We start from the raw sequence: 17,763 nt of genomic DNA, 5'->3' as shown, positions 1-17,763 counted from the left end.
CAGTTTGAGTTTCGTTGCTCCGTTTGATTTGATCCTTTTTGGAAACCGGAGTTCTTCGGTTGAACCTTCCGGTTAGATCTTATTATTTGAGATTTACCCGTGCATCTTTGCTTGATTGCTTATGTATGCTCTTGTTTGTTTGTTTGCGATAGAACACCCGGAGTGCGAAGCGTGCTACTACGAGTTTTTAGGATTTGCAAATCGTCAGCAAAGGCAAGTAACACTTTGATCATACCCCTTTATCACCCAGTTTTTATGCATTAGTTTCAACCTTCACACATTGCATAAGTAGGATCTCTTAACATGTGGGTCTGGGAAGTAGATAATGAGGTAGAACCTATTACCTGTTTTATTATCAAACCCTTGGGAGTTACTTCTACGTTATGCTTATATTGCCATGCTATGCTCGTAGACATGGTTTGGGTTTGAGTGTATCCATGACGGATGTGAGTTGTTAATTAATGGTTCAACTTAAGGTGGCAACTTTAATACACATCTGGGTGGATTTCTTGTGGGCACCTGGAGAATCCAGTGTTGTCCTAGGATATCCCCGAGTACCCGTGTGATCATCCTACGGTCTGCCACCCAGGCTCAAAGGGATCATAAGACTATTCATGCTAGAAACTTCTGTGTGCAGCCACAAGCCATTATGGGCTCTGGCATAGTTGAGTAAGTTGCGTGAGTTCTTGAAGAGGTGGACTAGCGAATGCAGGGGAATGTAGGTGTACGGTCCGCCCGGGGTAAAGAGAAAATGCTTCTGAAAGATTGTGTCTGGGTCATCCGTTTCTCAAACACCCTATAGTGCGAGAAAATCAATGGAGGAGATCGAGTCTTGTGGGTAAAAGTGCGCAAACCTCTACAGAGTGTCTAAACTAATCATGGTTAGCCGTGTCCCCGGTTATGTACGTCTTGAGTATCTGGCTCTTGGATTATCATACGGATCTCATCACTCTAAATTAATTTGTGGGGTTGATAATTACTTTTAATTGGGATTGAGTTGGAGGAACCTTCTCAATATTTTTCAACTACCATGATAGTTAAATAAAATATATTCCTTTGTTGTAGGGCAAAACATATTAACCATACAGCCACCACCAGCCATATATGCATATGGTGATAGCTTTTATCTATTCATTACTCTCCTGTGTTACATTGCCAGCATATTCCATGTGCTGACCTGTTTTCGGGCTGCAACATATCATGTTGCAGACTTTTCAGATGAGGAGTAAGGTGTGATAGGTCGTTTGTCATGCACTCAGCTATGCCGTTGGAGTTGATGGACTCACTTTATCTTCCAAGCCTTCCGTTGTTATCGTATTAGATGGCCTTAAGCCATATTTATTGTAATAAGTTCTCTCTTGAGACATTCGATGTAATAAGGGTGTGATTGCCACCCTGTTATAAATCCTTCGAGTACTGTGTGTGTCAGCATTACCGATCCAGGGATGACACTGAAGCACAGAGACTTGACCGTTTGAGGTCGGGTCGCTACATGGGACCCCATGGTTTCTTCGACTACTGACTGGTTACCAAGTTAGGCAAAAAGCCTAAGCTTGGGGGAGTTCGTATTCCCACCGACATTACATTCATGTTCACACATTTCATTCCAGTTGTCGGTGTCCACAATTTTTCATTGTATTATCCATGTTAGATTTATTTTCTTGCTTTCTTCTTGTGTGTTTGAAAAAATATTGAGATAATCCAAAAAAATATTTCCTGCTTCTTTTTTATTTTTATTTATAGAGTAGTTAGTTTTAGCACTAAAAATAAAACCCAAAAAGATTTCCTTGTTCTTCTTTTGCTTGTTGGGAGCTTTCCCGTGTAAATAGTTTTCTCGTTTTTGCTTTTCCCTTTTATTTGCTTGTTCAAGAAAACCAAAAACTCCAAAAATATTTCAGTGTGTTTCTTTAAATTTCTTTTCTTTTTATTTGAGTCTTACCGAGGAGAAGACCACGATGAAAATGTTGAGTGGCTCTCATTTGCATAATTGTTGATCTAACAAAGAGCCCATATTACCTTGTCTTCTCCTGTTGAATAAAATGTTTGCAGATTCCAGCTTGGTCCACGGCACTCTTGCACTATTGTTATTTTCACATCGTTCGGTCATGCAGTGAAAGTCAATAACGACGATATTTGATGAACTGGTCGTGGCAGAGAGAAACGGGTATGAACTCAACTTGTTCTGTTTTTATAAATATGTTTAACGTAGTATCCATGATTCAGTCCATTATGATTAAACATGTTTGCAATGACAATTAGAGATTATAGTTTCTCATGCCATGCATAAGTAGCTAGGGGTGGATAATGATTTATCTTGGATATCAACATTGCATTAAAATGATTGTGATGTAGTATGATGATATGGTATCCTCCTCTGAATGTTCGAGTGGCTTGACTTGGAACATGTTCATGCATGTAGTTGAATCAAAACCAACATAGCCTCTATGATATTTATGTTCATGGTGTTCATATCCTACTCATGCTAGTGTCCAATGTTACTTATTCATAATGCATGTTCATGACCGTTGTTGCTCTCTAGCTGGCCGCTTCTCAACCTATTTGCTAGCCTTAACCTGTACTAAGTGGGAATTCTGCTTGTGCATCAAAAACCTTGAAACCAAGTTATTCCAGATGAGTCCACCATACCTACCTATATGCGGTATTACCCTGCCGTCCTAAGTAAATTTGCATGTGCCAACTCTAAAAACTTCAAATAAATATCCTTTTTGTGTGCCTGGATCATTCATGGAACGACGGGAGGTAGTCGGTATCTTCCATACTAAGCGGGTTATTCTCTGGTTGAGTGTTTATTCACTCACCATCGCATGAGAAAAGGGCGGTAATAGGGATGCCCAGTTCCAAACTGCAAAAATAATTGATCTTTCAAATAATCAAACAAAAACTCCAAACAGAGTCATAACCTTTACTTTATCGCTTGGGAATCGCCACTAGCGTGCTTAACATGGAAGATATTGATAACTGATGGTCGTGAAGTAAACAAGAAGGTTGCATGTCTAAAAATATCATTTACCTCTGTTTTAAAAACTTGAGCTCTGGCACCTCTGCAAATCACTGCTTCCGTCTGCGAAGGGACTATCTATTTACTTTTATGTTGTGTCATCACCTTCTAAAATAAGCGCCAGAACCTGAGAGCACTGCTGTATTGCTGATGCATTGTGTGTAGCTAATGTTGGGTGCATCATGACTGGATCTTTTCTACCATGAATTACAATGTTTAGTCACTGCTTGGACTTTGGAGGTGCTCTGCATTTATGTTTTGCGGTCTCAGAAAGGGCTAGCGAGATATCACTATTGTCATATTATATCATGCTTGTTTTGATAACGTGTTGCTGTTTGATATATCTTATTATTGCTCGCTAGCTGATTATGTTATTGATATGAGTTAATATAATTTTTAAGAGTTATTGTCGGCATGGTTAGTTATAATGTTGGCTGAAAACCAAGGTGTTGTTTAAGCTTATTTATGCAAACAAGAGCAAAAGAGTTCATAAAAGTTTTTATTTTTCACTTTCAGTTGATCAACTGAATTGCTTGAGGACAAGGAAAGGTTTAAGCTTGGGGGAGTTGATACGTCTCCAACATATCTACTTTTCCTAACGCTTTTCCTCTTGTTTTGGACTCTAATTTGCATGATTTGAATGAAACTAACCCCGGACTGACAATGTTTTCAGCAGAACTACCATGGTATTGTTTTTTTGTGCAGACATAAAAGTTCTCGGAATGGAACGAAACTTTGCGAGGATTTTTTTATATAATAAAAGAGAATTTATGGAGCTGAGAACCATTAGAGGGGGGAACCTGGGTGGGCACAGCCCACCAGGGCGCGCTTGCCCTCCCAGGCACGCCCAGGTGGGTTGTCCCCACCTCGTGGCCCCGCAGACCATGAAACCTACGCTATAAAATCCTATGTTTTCAGAAAAAAATCATGGAGAAAGAATTATCACGTTCCACAAGACGGAGCGGACGTCACCTCCTGTTCTTCATCAAGAGGCCAGATCTGGAGTCCGTTTGGGGCTCCGTAGAGGGGGATCTTCGATCTTCGTCATCACCAACCCTTCTCCATCACCAATTCCATGATGTTCCCCACCGAGAGTGAGTAATCCTTCGTGGGCTCGCTAGTTGGTGAGGAGTTGGATGAGATTCATCATGTAATCGAGTTAGTTTTGTTAGGGCTTGATCCCTAGTATCCACTATGTTCTGAGATTGATGTTGCTATGACTTTGCCATGCTTAATGCTTGTCACTTTGGGCCTGGGTGCCATGATTTCAGAGCTGAAGCGTTTATGTTATCACCATTATATCTATGTTCTAGATCCGATCTTGCAAGTTATAGTCACCTACTATGTGTTATGATCCGGCAACCCTGGAGTGACAATAGTCGAGACCACTCCCAGTGATGACCGTAGTTTGGGGAGTTCATGTATTCAACGTGTGTTAATGCTTTGTTCCAGTTCTCTATTAAAAGGAGGCCTTAATATCCCATAGTTTCCAACTGGACCCCGCTGCCACGGGAGGGTAGGACAAAAAATGTCATGCAAGTTCTTTCCATAAGCATGTATGACTATTTACGGAATACATGCCTACATTATATTTATGAACTGGAGCTAGTGTCGTATCGCCCTAGGTTATGACTGTCACATGATGAATATGAAGGAAATATGCCCTAGAGGCAATAATAAAGTTGTTATTTATATTTCCTTATATCATGATAAATGTTTAGTATTCATGCTAGAATTGTATTAACCAGAAACTTAGTACATGTGTGAATACATAGACAAACAGAATGTCACCAGTATGCCTCTACTTGACTAGCTCGTTAATCAAAGATGGTTAAGTTTCCTAACCATAGACATGAGTTGTCATTTGATGAACGGGATCACATCATTAGATAATGATGTGATTGACTTGACCCATCCGTTAGCTTAGCACTATGATCGTTTCGTTTATTGCTATTGCTTTCTCCATAACGTAAACATGTTCCTATGACTATGAGATTATGCAACTCCCGAATACCGGAGGAACACTTAGTGTGCTATCAAACGTCACAACGTAACTAGGTGACTATAAAGATGCTCTACAAGTGTCTCGGATGGTGTTTGTTGAGTTGGCATAGATCGAGATTAGGATTTGTCACTCCGATTGTCGAAGAGGTATCTCTAGGCCCTCTCGGTAATGCACATCACTATAAGCCTTGCAAGCAATGTGACTAACGAGTTAGTTGCGGGATGTTGCATTACGGAACGAGTAAAGAGACTTGCCGGTAACGAGATTGAACTAGGTATTGAGATACCGACGATAGAATCTCGGGCAAGTAACATACCAATGTTAAAGGGAACAACGTATGTTGTTGTGTGGTTTACCGATAAAGATCTTCATAGAATATGTAAGAACCAATACGAGCATCCAGCTTCCACTATTGGTTATTGACCGGAAGTGAGTCTCGGTCATGTCTACATAATTCTCGAACCCGTAGGGTCCGCACGCTTAACGTTCGATGACGATTGGTATTATGAGTTTATGTGTTTTAATGTACCGAAGGTAGTTCGGAGTCCCGGATGTGATCACGGACATGACGAGGAGTCTCGAAATGGTCGAGACATAAAGATCTATATATTGGAAGGCTATGTTTGGACATCGGAATGGGTTCCAGATGAGTTCGAGCATTTACCGGAGTATCGGGGGGTTACCGAACCCCCCCCCCCCCCCGGAGTCAATAGGCCTTATTGGGCCTTAGTGGTAGAGAGGAGGAGGAGGCCAGGTGGAGGGCGCCCCCCCAAGCCCAATCCGAATTGGGTGGTGGTCGGCCCCCCTTTCCTTCCCTCTCTCTACCTCTTCCTTCTTCTCCTACTCCTACTAGGAAGGGGGGAAACCTACTCCTACTAGGAGTAGGACTCCCCCCTTGGGTGCGCCCTATGAGGGCCGGCCCTCCCCTCCTCCACTCATTTATATACGGGGGAGGGGGCACCCCATAGAAACACAAGTTTTTTGTTTAGCCGTGTGCGGTGCCCCCCTCCACAGAATTCCACCTTGGTCATATCGTTGTAGTGCTTAGGCGAAGCCCTACGTTGGTAACTTCATCATCACCATCATCACGCCGTCGTGCTAACGAAAATCCCCCTCGGCCTTAGCTGGATCAAGAGTACGAGGAACATCACCGAGCTGAACGTGTGTAGACCAGGGAGGTGCCGCGCGTTCGGTACTTGATCGGTTGGATCGCGAACACGTTCGACTACATCAACTGCATTTCATAACGCTTCCGCTTTCGGTTTACGATGGTACGTAGACATACTCTCCCCCCTCGTTGTTATGCATCTCCTAGATGGATCTTGCGTGTGCGTAGGAAATTTTTTGAAATACCTCGTTCCCCAACAGTGGCATCCGAGCCAGGTTTATGCGTAGATGTTATATGCACGAGTAGAACACAAAGGAATTGTGAGCGTGGGTACATACATATTGCTTGCCGTCACTAGTTGATTCTTGATTCAGCGGTATTGTTGGATGAAGCGGCTCAGACCGACATTACGCGTACGTTACGCGAGACTGGTTCTACCGACGTGCTTCGCACACAGGTGGCTAGTGGGTGTCTGTTTCTCCAACTTTAGTTGAATCGGATTCAGTGAACATGGTTCTTTCTGAAGATCAAAAAGCAATCACTATACCGCGTTGTGGTTTTTGATGCGTAGGTAAGAACGGTTCTTGCTAAGCCCGTAGCAGCCACGTAAGACTTGCAACAACAAAGTAGAGGACGTTTAACTTGTTTTTGCAGGGCATGTTGTGATGTGATATGGTCAAGACTTGATAATATAAATTGTTGTATGAGATGATCATGTTTTGTAACACAGTTATCGGCAACTGGCAGGAGCCATATGGTTGTTGCTTTATTGTATGAAATGCAATCGCCATGTAATTGATTTACTTTATCACTAAGTGGTAGCGATAGTCGTAGAAGCAATAGTTGGCGAGCTGACAACGATGCTACGATGGAGATCAAGGTGTCAAGCCAGTGACGGAGGTGATCATGACGGTGCTTTGGAGATGGAGATCAAAGGTACAAGATGATGATGGCCATACCATATCACTTATATTGATTGCATTTGCATGCGATGTTTATCCTTTACGCATCTTATTTTGCTTAGTACAGCGGTAGCATTATAATATGATCTCTCACTAAATTTCAAGGTATAAGTGTTCTCCCTGAGTATTCAGTGTTCCTACAGTTCGTCGTGCCGAGACACCACGTGATGATCGGGTGTGATAAGCTCTATGTTCACATACAACGGGTGCAAGCCAGTTTTGCACAAGCAGAATACTCGGGTTAAACTTGACAAGCCTAGCATATGCAGATATGGCCTCGGAACACTAAGACTGAAAGGTCGAGCATGAATCATATAGTAGTACGATCAACATAGTGATGTTCACCATTGAAAACTACTCCATCTCACATGATGACCGGACATGGTTTAGTTGATATGGATCACGTGATCACTTAGATGATTAGAGGGACGTCTATCTAAGTGGGAGTTCTTAAGTAATATGATTAATTGAACTTTAATTTATCATGAACTTAGTACCTGATAGTATTTTGCATGTCTATGTTGTTGTAGATAGAAGGCCCGTGCTATTGTTCCATTGAATTTTAATGTGTTCCTAGAGAAAGCTAAGTTGAAAGATGATGATAGAAATTACACGGACTGGGTCCGTAACTTGAGGATTATCCTCATTGCTGCACAGAAGAATTACGTCCTGGAAGCACCGCTAGGTGCCAAACCCGCTGCAGGAGCAACTCCAGATGTTATGAACACCTGGCAAAGCAAAGCTGATGACTACTCGATAGTTCAATGTGCCATGCTTTACTGCTTATAACCGGGACTTCAACGACGTTTTGAACGTCATGGAGCATATGAGATGTTCGAGGAGTTGAAGTTAATATTTCAAGAAAATGCCCGGATTGAGAGATATGAAGTCTCCAATAAGTTCTACAGCTGCAAAATGGAGGAGAATAGTTCTATCAGTGAACACATACTCAGAATGTCTGGGTACCACAATCACTTTACTCAGCTAGGAGTTAATCTTCAAGTTGATAGTCATTGACAGAGTTCTTCAATCACTGCCACCAAGCTACAAAAGCTTCATGATGAACTATAATATGCAAGGGATGGATAAGATAATTCCCGAGCTCTTCGCAATGCTAAAGGCTGCGGAGGTAGAAATCAAGAAGGAGCATCAAGTGTTGATGGTCAACAAGACCACCAGTTTCAAGAAAAAGGGTGAAGGGAAGAAGGGGAACTTCAAGAAGAACGGAAAACAAGTTGCTACTCAAATGAAGAAGCCCAAGTCTGGACCTAAGCCTGAGACTGAGTGCTTCTACTTCAAAGGGACTGGTCACTCAAAGCGGAACTGCCCCACGTATATGGCGGAGAAGAAGGATGGAAAAGTGAAAGGTATATTTGATATACATGTTATTGATGTGCACCTTACTAATTCTCGCAATAGCACCTGGGTATTCGATACTGGTTCTGTTGATAATATTTGCAACTCGAAACAGGGGCTATGGATTAAGCGAAGATTGGCTAAGGGCGAGGTGATGATGCGCGTGGGAAATGGTTCCAAAGTCGATGTGATTGCCGTCGGCACACTACCTCTACATCTACCTCCAGGATTAGTTTTAGACCTGAATAATTGTTATTTGGTGCCAGCGTTAAGCATGAACATTATATCTGGATCTTGTTTGATGCGAGACAGTTATTCATTTAAATCAAAGAATAATGGTTGTTCTATTTATATGAGTAATATCTTTTATGGTCATGCACAGTTGATGAGTGGTCTATTTTTACTAAATCTTGATAGTAGTGATACACATATTCATAGTATTGAAGCCAAAATATATAAGTTTAATAATGATAGTGCGACTTATTTGTGGCACTATCGTTTAGGTCATATTGGTGTAGAGTGCATGAATAAACTCCATGCTGATGGGATTTTGGAATCACTTGATTATGAATCACTTGATGCTTGCGAACCATGCCTCATGGGCAAGATGACTAAGACTCCGTTCTCCGGAACAATGGAACGAGCAACAGACTTCTTTGAAATTATACATACTGATGTATGCGGTCCGATGAGTGTTGATGCTCGTGGCGGGTATCGTTATTTTTGACCTTCATAGATGATTTGAGTAGATATGGGTATATCTACTTGATGAAACATAAGTCTGAAACATTTGAAAAGTTCAAAGAATTTCAGAGTGAAGTGGAAAATCATCGTAGCAAGAAAATTAAATTTCTACGATCTGATCGTGGAGGAGAATATTTGAGCTATGAGTTTGGTCTTCATTTGAAACAATGCGGAATAGTTTCGCAACTCACACCACCTGGAACACCACAGCGTAATGGAGTGTCCGAACATCGTAATCGCACTTTATAAGATATGGTGCGATCTATGATGTCTCTTACCGATTTACCGCTATCATTTTGGGGTTATGATTTAGAGACGGCTGCATTGACGTTAAATAGGGCACCATCGAAATCCGTTGAGACGACATCTTATGAAGTGTGGTTTGGCAAGAAACCCAAGTTGTCGTTTCTTAAAGTTTGGGGCTGCGATGCTTATGTGAACAAGCTTCAACCTGATAAAGCTCGAACCAAAATTGGAGAAATGTGTCTTCATAGGATACCCAAAGGAAACTGTTGGGTACACCTTCTATCACAGATCCGAAGGCAAGATTTGAAGGAAATATGCCCTAGAGGCAATAATAAAGTTGTTATTTATATTTCCTTATATCATGTTAAATGTTTATTATTCATGCTAGAATTTTATTAACCGGAAACTTAGTACATGTGTGAATACATAGACAAACAGAGTGTCACTGGTATGCCTCTACTTGACTAGCTCATTAATCAAAGATGGTTAAGTTTCCTAGGCATGGACAAGAGATGTCATTTGATGAACGGGATCACATCATTAGAAAATGATGTGATTGACTTGACCCATCCGTTAGCTTAGCACTTTGATTGTTTAGTTTACTGCTATTGCTTTCTCCATAACTTATACATGTTCCTATGACTATGAGATTATGCAACTCCCGAATACCGGAGGAACACTTAGTGTGCTATCAAACGTCACAACGTAACTGGGTGACTATAAAGATGCTCTACAGGTGTCTCCGATGGTGTTTGTTGAGTTGGCATATATCCAGATTAGGATTTGTCACTCCGTGTATCGGAGAGGTATCTCTGGGCCCTCTCAGTAATGCACATCTCTATAAGCCTTGCAAGCAATGCGACTAATGAGTTAGTTACGGGATGTTGCATTACGAAACGAGTAAAGAGACTTGCCAGTAACGAGATTGAACTAGGTATTGAGATACCGATGATCGAATCTCGGGCAAGTAACATACCGATGACAAAGGGAACAACGTATGTTGTTATGCGGTTTGACCGATAAAGATCTTCATAGAATATGTAGGAACCAATATGAGCATCGAGGTTCTGCTATGGGTTATTGACCAGAGATGAGTCTCGGTCATGTCTACATAGTTCTAGAACCTGTAGGGTCCGCACACTTAACGTTTGGTGACGATCGGTATTATGAGTTTATGTGTTTTGATGTACCGAAGGTAGTTCGGAGTCCTAGATATGATCACGAACATGACGAGGAGTCTCAAAATGGTCGAGACATAAAGATCGATATATGGGACGGCTATGTTTGGACATCGGAATGGTTTCGGATGAGTTCGGGCATTTACCGGAGTACCGGGGTTGGGGGTTACCGGAACCCCCCGGAGAGTGTATGGGCCTTAGTGGGAGAGAGGAGGAGGCGGCCAAGGTGGAGCCCCCTCCCAAGCCCAATCCGAATGAGGTGGGGGGCCGGGCCCCCCTTCCTTCCCTCTCTCTTCCCCTTCCTTTCTCTCCTACTCCAACAAGGGAAGGGGGAATCCTACTCCCACCGGGAGTAGAACTCCCCCCTTAGGGCGCGCCATAGAGGGCCGACCCTCCCCCTCTTGCACTCCTTTATATACAGGGGAGGGGGCACCCCATAGACACACAAGTTGATTGTTTAGCCGTATGCGCTGCCCCCCTCCACAGATTTCCACCTCGGTCATATCGTTGTAGTGCTTAGGCAAAGCCCTGCATCGGTAACTTCATCATCACCATCATCATGCCGTCGTGCTGACGAAACTCTCCCTCGACCTCAGCTGGATCTAGAGTACGTGGGACATCACCGAGCTAAACGTGTGCAGATCGTGGAGGTGTCGTACCTTCGGTGCTAGGATTGGTCGGATCATGAAGATGTACGACTACATCAACCGCATTGTCATAACGCTTCTGCTTACGGTCTACGAGGGTATGTGGACAACACTCTCCCTTCTTGTTGCTATGCATCACCTAGATGGATCTTGCGTGTGCATAGGATTTTTTTTAAATTACTGCGTTCCCAACAAGATTTTCGTTGCTAAGAATGGATCCTTTTGAGAGAAGGAGTTTCTCTCGAAAGAAGTGAGTGGGAGGAAAGTATAACTTGATGAGGTAACTATACCTACTCCCTTATTGGAAATTAGTTTATCACAGAAATCAGTTCCAGTGATTCCTACACCAGTAAGTGAGGAAGCTAATGATGATGATCATGAAACTTCTTATCAAGTTACTACCGAACCTCGTAGGTCTACCAGAGTAAGATTTGCACCAGAGTGGTACGGTAATCTTGTTCTGGAAGTCATGTTACTTGACCATGACGAACCTACGAACTATGAGGAAGCGATGATGAGCCCAGATTCCGCAAAATGGCATGAGGCCATGAAATTTGAGATGGGATCCATGTATGAGAACAAAGTGTGGACTTTGGTTGACTTGCTCGATGATCGGCAAGCCATAGAGAATAAATGGATCTTCAATAAGAAGACTGACGCTGACGGTAATATTAATGTCTACAAAGCTTGACTTGTTGCGAAAGGTTTTCGACAAGTTCAAGGAGTTGACTACGATGGGACCTTCTCACCCGTAGCGATGCTTAAGTCCGTCCAAATCATGTTAGCAATTGCCGCATTTTATGATTATGAAATTTGGCAAATGGATGTCAAAACTGCATTCCTTAATGGATATCTTAAAGAAGATTTCTATATGATGCAACCGGAAGCTTTTGTCGATCCAAAAGGTGCTAACAAAGTGTGCAAGCTCCAGCGATCCATTTATGGACTGGTGCAAGCCTCTCGGAGTTGGAATATATGCTTTGATAGTGTGATCAAAGCATATGGTTTTATACAGACTTTTGGAGAAGCCTGTATTTACAAGGAAGTGAGTGGGGGCTCTTTAGCATTTCTGATATTATATGTGGATGACATATTGCTGATCGGAAATGATACTGAATTTCTGAATAGCATAAAAGGATACTTGAATAAGAATTTTTCAATGAAAGACCTCGGTGAAGCTGCTTATATATTGGGCATCAAGGTCTATAGAGATAGATCAAGACCCTTAATTGGACTTTCACAAAGCACATACCTTGATAAAGTTTTGAAGAAGTTCAAAATGGATCAAGCAAAGAAAGGGTTCTTGCTTGTGTTACAAGGTGTGAAGTTGAGTCAGACTCAATGCCCGACCACTGCAGAAGACAGAGAGAAAATGAAAGTCATTCCCTATGCTTCAGCCACAGGTTCTATCATGTATGCGATGTTGTGTACCAGACCTAATGTGTGCCTTGCTAGTAGTTTAGCAGGGAGGTACCAAAGTAATCTAGGAGTGGATCACTGGACAGCGGTCAAGAATATCCTGAAATACCTGAAAAGGACTAAGGATATGTTTCTCGTTTATGGAGGTGACAAAGACCTCGTCGTAAACGGTTACGTTGATGCAAGCTTTGACACTGATCTGGATGACTCTAAGTCACAAACCGGATAAGTATTTTTATTGAATGGTGGAGCTGTCAGTTGGTGTAGTTCTAAGCAAAGCGTCATGGCGGGATCTACGTGTGAAGCGGAATACATAGCTGCTTCGGAAGCAGCAAATGAAGGAGTTCATATCCGATCTAGGTGTCATACCTAGTGCATCGGGTCCAATGAAAATCTTTTGTGAAAATACTGCTGCAATTGCCTTGGCAAAGGAATCCAGATTTCACAAGAGAACCAAGCACATCAAGAGACGCTTCAATTCCATCCGCAATCAAGTCAAGGAGGGAGACATAGAGATTTGCAAGATACATACGGATCTGAATGTTGCAGACCCATTGACTAAGCCTCTCTCATAAGAAAAACATGATCAGCACCAAGACTCCATGGGTGTTAGAATCATTACAATGTAATCTAGATTATTGACTCTAGTGCAAGTGGGAGACTGAAGGAAATATGCCCTAGAGGCAACAATAAATTTGTTATTTATATTTCCTTATATCATGATAAATGTTTATTATTCGTGCTAGAATTGTATTAACCGGAAACTTAGTACATGTGTGAATACATAGACAAACAAAATGTCTCTAGTATGCCTCTACTTGACTAGCTCGTTAATCAAAGATGGTTAAGTTTCCTAACCATAGGCATGAGTTCTCATTTGATGAACGCGATCACATCATTAGAGAATGATGTGATTGACTTGACGCATCCGTTAGCTTTGCACTATGATCGTTTAGTTTATTGCTATTGTTTTCTCCATAACTTATACATGTTCCTATGACTATGAGATTATGCAACTCCCGAATACCGGAGGAACACTTAGTGTGCTATCAAATGTCACAACGTAACTGGGTGACTATAAAGATACCCTACAGGTGTCTCCTATGGTGTTTCTTGATTTGGCATAGATCGAGATTAGGATTTGTCACTCCGATTGTCGGAGAGGTATCTCTGGGCCCTCTCGGTAATGCACATCACTATAAGAGTTGCAAGCAATGTGACTAATGAGTTAGGTGCGGGATGTTTCATTACGGAACGAGTAAAGAGACTTGTCGGTAACGAGATTGAATGAGGTATTGAGATACCGACGATCGAATCTCAGGCAAGTAACATACCGATGACAAAGGGAACAACGTATGTTGTTATGCGCTTTGACCGATAAAGATCGGTGTATAATATGTAGGAACCAATATGAGCATCCAGGTTCCGCTATTGGTTATTGACCGGATAACCAATAGGGTCATGTCTACATAGTTCTCGAACCCGTAGGGTCCGCACGCTTAACGTTCGATGATGATCGGTATTATGAGTTTATGTGTTTTGATGTACCAAAGTTAGTTCGGAGTCCCGGATGTGATCACGGACATGACGAGGAGTCTCGAAATGGCCGAGACATAAATATTGATATATTGGAAGGCTATGTTTGGACATCGGAATGGTTCCGTATGAGTTCAGGCATTTACGGGAGTATCGGGGGGTTATCAGAACCCCCCAGGGAGTCAATGGGCCTTAGTGGGCCTTAGTGGGAGAGAGAAGGAGGCGACTAGGTGGAGGGCGAGCCCCCCAAGCCCAATCCGAATTTTGTGGGGGGCCTGCCCCCCTTTCCTTCCCTCTCTCTCCCTCTTTCTTCTTCTCCTACTCCTACTAGGAAGGGGGGAACCTACTCCTACTGGGAGTAGGACTCCCCCCTTGGGTGCGCCCTATGAGGGTCGGCCCTCCCCTCCTCCACTCCTTTATATACCGGGGAGGGGGCACCCCATAGACACACAATTTCATTGTTTAGCCGTGTGCGGTGCCCCCCTCCACAGAATTCCACCTCTGTCATATCGTTGTAGTGCTTAGGCGAAGCCCTGCATCGGTAACTTCATCATCACTGTCATCACGCCGTCGTGCTGACGAAACTCTGCCTCAGCTAGATCAAGAGTACGAGGGGCGTCATCGAGTTGAACGTGTGCAGATCATGGAGGTGTCGTGCATTTGGTACTTGATCGGTTGGATCGCGAAGACGTTCGACTACATCAACCGCATTTCATAACGCTTCCGCTTTCGGTCTATGAGGGTATGTAGACATACTCTCCCCCACTCATTGCTATGCATCTCCTAGATGGATCTTGCATGTGCGTAGGATTTTTTTTTGAAATAATGTGTTCCCCAACAGAATATCATCCAACAAATTACAGATCCAATGCCTACGCATTTCTCTTATATTGTTCTTGCTAAGTTACTACTGCAATCGTTACCGTTGCACTTGCTACAAAAATACTGCTATCACCGTTACCATTACTATTGCTGTTGCTACTACTATCAAAACTATCAAACTACTTTGCTACTGATCACTTTGGTGCAGATAATTAATCTCCAGGTGTGGTTGAATTGACAACTCAGCTGCTAATACTTGCAAATATTCTTTGGCTCCCCTTGTGTCGAATCTATAAATTTGGGTTGAATACTCTTCCCTCGAAAACTATTACAATCCCCTATACTTGTGGGTTATCACCCCACTCATTATTACGTGAGAGTGTCATGGGCGGAGACTTGAGGGGCACTCCTTGCTTCCCGGGCAAGGACCCCGCCCCGCGCATGCCCCGACCACGGTTGGGGCATCTGGTAACTAGGACAGGACCAAGGGGTAAGGGCCTACATTGGCGGTAGTCAGGCGGTCGCAGGCCCTCAACGGGGGGGAGGGCTCGCCGGCGCCTTCCCCGGCGGAGGACCCACTTCTGGATGGCATGCGCCATCTCGGCGGCGGTGCCCTGCGCCGTGTTGCGCGGGGGAGGTCGGGCTCCCCCCGCGTGACCTCCCAATGCGCCCTGCCTGCCGGAGGCAGGGCCAGTGTGATTTACCTACGATCCAAGGTTAGCGCGATGTGCTCTAGAGATATTGGTTGTAACCGGTGGCCGTTGCTGTCGAAGGCGCTAGCGGGGCGTTGAGTTGGCTCGTAAGGGGCCCCACTCCATGCAACCTTAGCGATCTTGACGTCTAGGCCAGCAGGGGGAACGTGTACGGGCTTCTCCTTTGCTCATACGACATGCCCGTCAACAGTGGCAGAGAGGCACCAGGGACCATCATCCTGAGATCAGCCCCCAGTCCTTCCGCTCCGTTGTCCACCACCTCTGTTGTCCTGCCTCGCCATCCTGGGAGTGGCTCTTCGTCGTTGCCGCGGTGGAGGCCGCCTACCCTGGCCACTCCCTGGGGGCACTCCTCTTGGGTCAGGTGGGCGGCGCCGCGCACTGGGTTGCCTCTGCGGGGTCCTCCGGGCTCCTCCCGAGGGGACGAGCAGACGCAGCAGGGGCGGGCTCGGGTCCCTGGAGGTGTCCGCGAAGCCGGCATGATGCGGAAAGGCGCCGCGCCCTCGCAAGCAATGTCGAGCAGCTCGGCAACGCGGGAGAGCAAGGCATCGTGGCTGCCCTCCGCTAATCTGCATCGCAGCAACTCTTGTGCCACGAGGGGCGCGGCTCGCGTGTTTGCCTGCTCCGGCGAGCTTGTATGGACGATGCCACGGCGTAGCCGGAGGAACGCGCGGTGACTCGGTTGTGATGCCGAACGGGAGGGGGCGAGAGCGGCCCACGCCACCGGTGGTGGTTGACGCCAGTATCCGCACCGACAGTGGGGAGCATGGGTTGAGAACGAACTCCATGGCCGAGGGGCGCCACCTGGGTGGTGCGAGCATCCCAACGCTCAGCGAAGGCTCGGGGAGCCTCCGCCATGGGCGCGACGGAACGGGCGTGGGGCGGCGATAGAAGAAGAACTTAGACACACCCCTACCTGGCGCGCCAAATGTTGGATTCAGGGCTCCACAGACCCAAGAAAGGTTCGAACTCTAGGGCGTGTGTGAAGAACTCAACCTCTCCAGTGAATCAGTTCGTCACCCCCATGGCCTAACTCGATGAACAAGAAAGGGAAGGGACACAACAGTTTACCCAGGTTCGGGCCACCTTGCGGTGTAAGACCCTACTCCTACTTAGTGGTGGATTAGCCTCGCGAGGGACTGCAGATGAACTAGTAGAAGGGAAGAACAAACTCAGGAGGTCTGTTCTAGTGCAGGTGTGGGCTAGCGAGGTCTCTCTCGGATCGGGATCCCCTTCTGTCGTGGGTTTGTCATGGCAGATGTCCTCGTGAAAGGACTTAGTCGTGGAGCCATCGCAACGGGTTAGCTTAAAGGGGTTAAAACGGACAAGGGGACACGGGAGTTATACTAGTTCGGCCCTTCGATGAAGGTAAAAGCCTACGTCTAGTTGTGATTGGTATTGCTAGGGTTTCGAAGGCCAGGGAGCGAATCCGCTTTGTCTGGCTCTCGAGTTGTTGTTGTCTGTCCCTAAACCGTGGTCGGGTCGTCCCTTTATATACATAGGTTGATGCCCGCCGGGCTACAGAGTCCCGAAGCCAGTTTATAAACGTATCCGGTTCGGCCTCTCTCTTTCTATCTTACTATACAAGTTATATGACTAGGCCGGTTTACATTTACAGACTGTAACCCGCCTTTGGGCCCTCCGTAAAGCGCCATCATCTTTACATCTTCATGGGATTCTAATCTTCAAAGAGTCAATCCGGCTACATAAGGCCGGTTTACCTCCAGTAGTAATATCCCCAACATTAGGCCCCAGATTGGTTTGAACTTGTTCATGTCAATCCTCCACACTTTAGAAAAAATCTTCTCTCTTATCTTCATTTTTGATCTTGTAAACCGCCATGACGTCATACTTCAAAATTACGATAAACCGTCCTAACGTCATCCATCTGTTGATGTCGGAGATTTCCTTCATTTAATATATATCCAGTCATCGAGGCGACACCTTTATTAACTTATCCATTTTTTGGGCTCCTCGATTCCCGTACTTGCCATTTTTTCACTTCGCCTTA

Source organism: Triticum urartu, chromosome 1A (assembly GCF_056163025.1).
Source record: "Triticum urartu cultivar PI428250 chromosome 1A, HENAU_Tu73, whole genome shotgun sequence".
NCBI classification, from domain to species: domain Eukaryota; kingdom Viridiplantae; phylum Streptophyta; class Magnoliopsida; order Poales; family Poaceae; genus Triticum; species Triticum urartu.
This window is presented reverse-complemented; position numbering follows the sequence as displayed.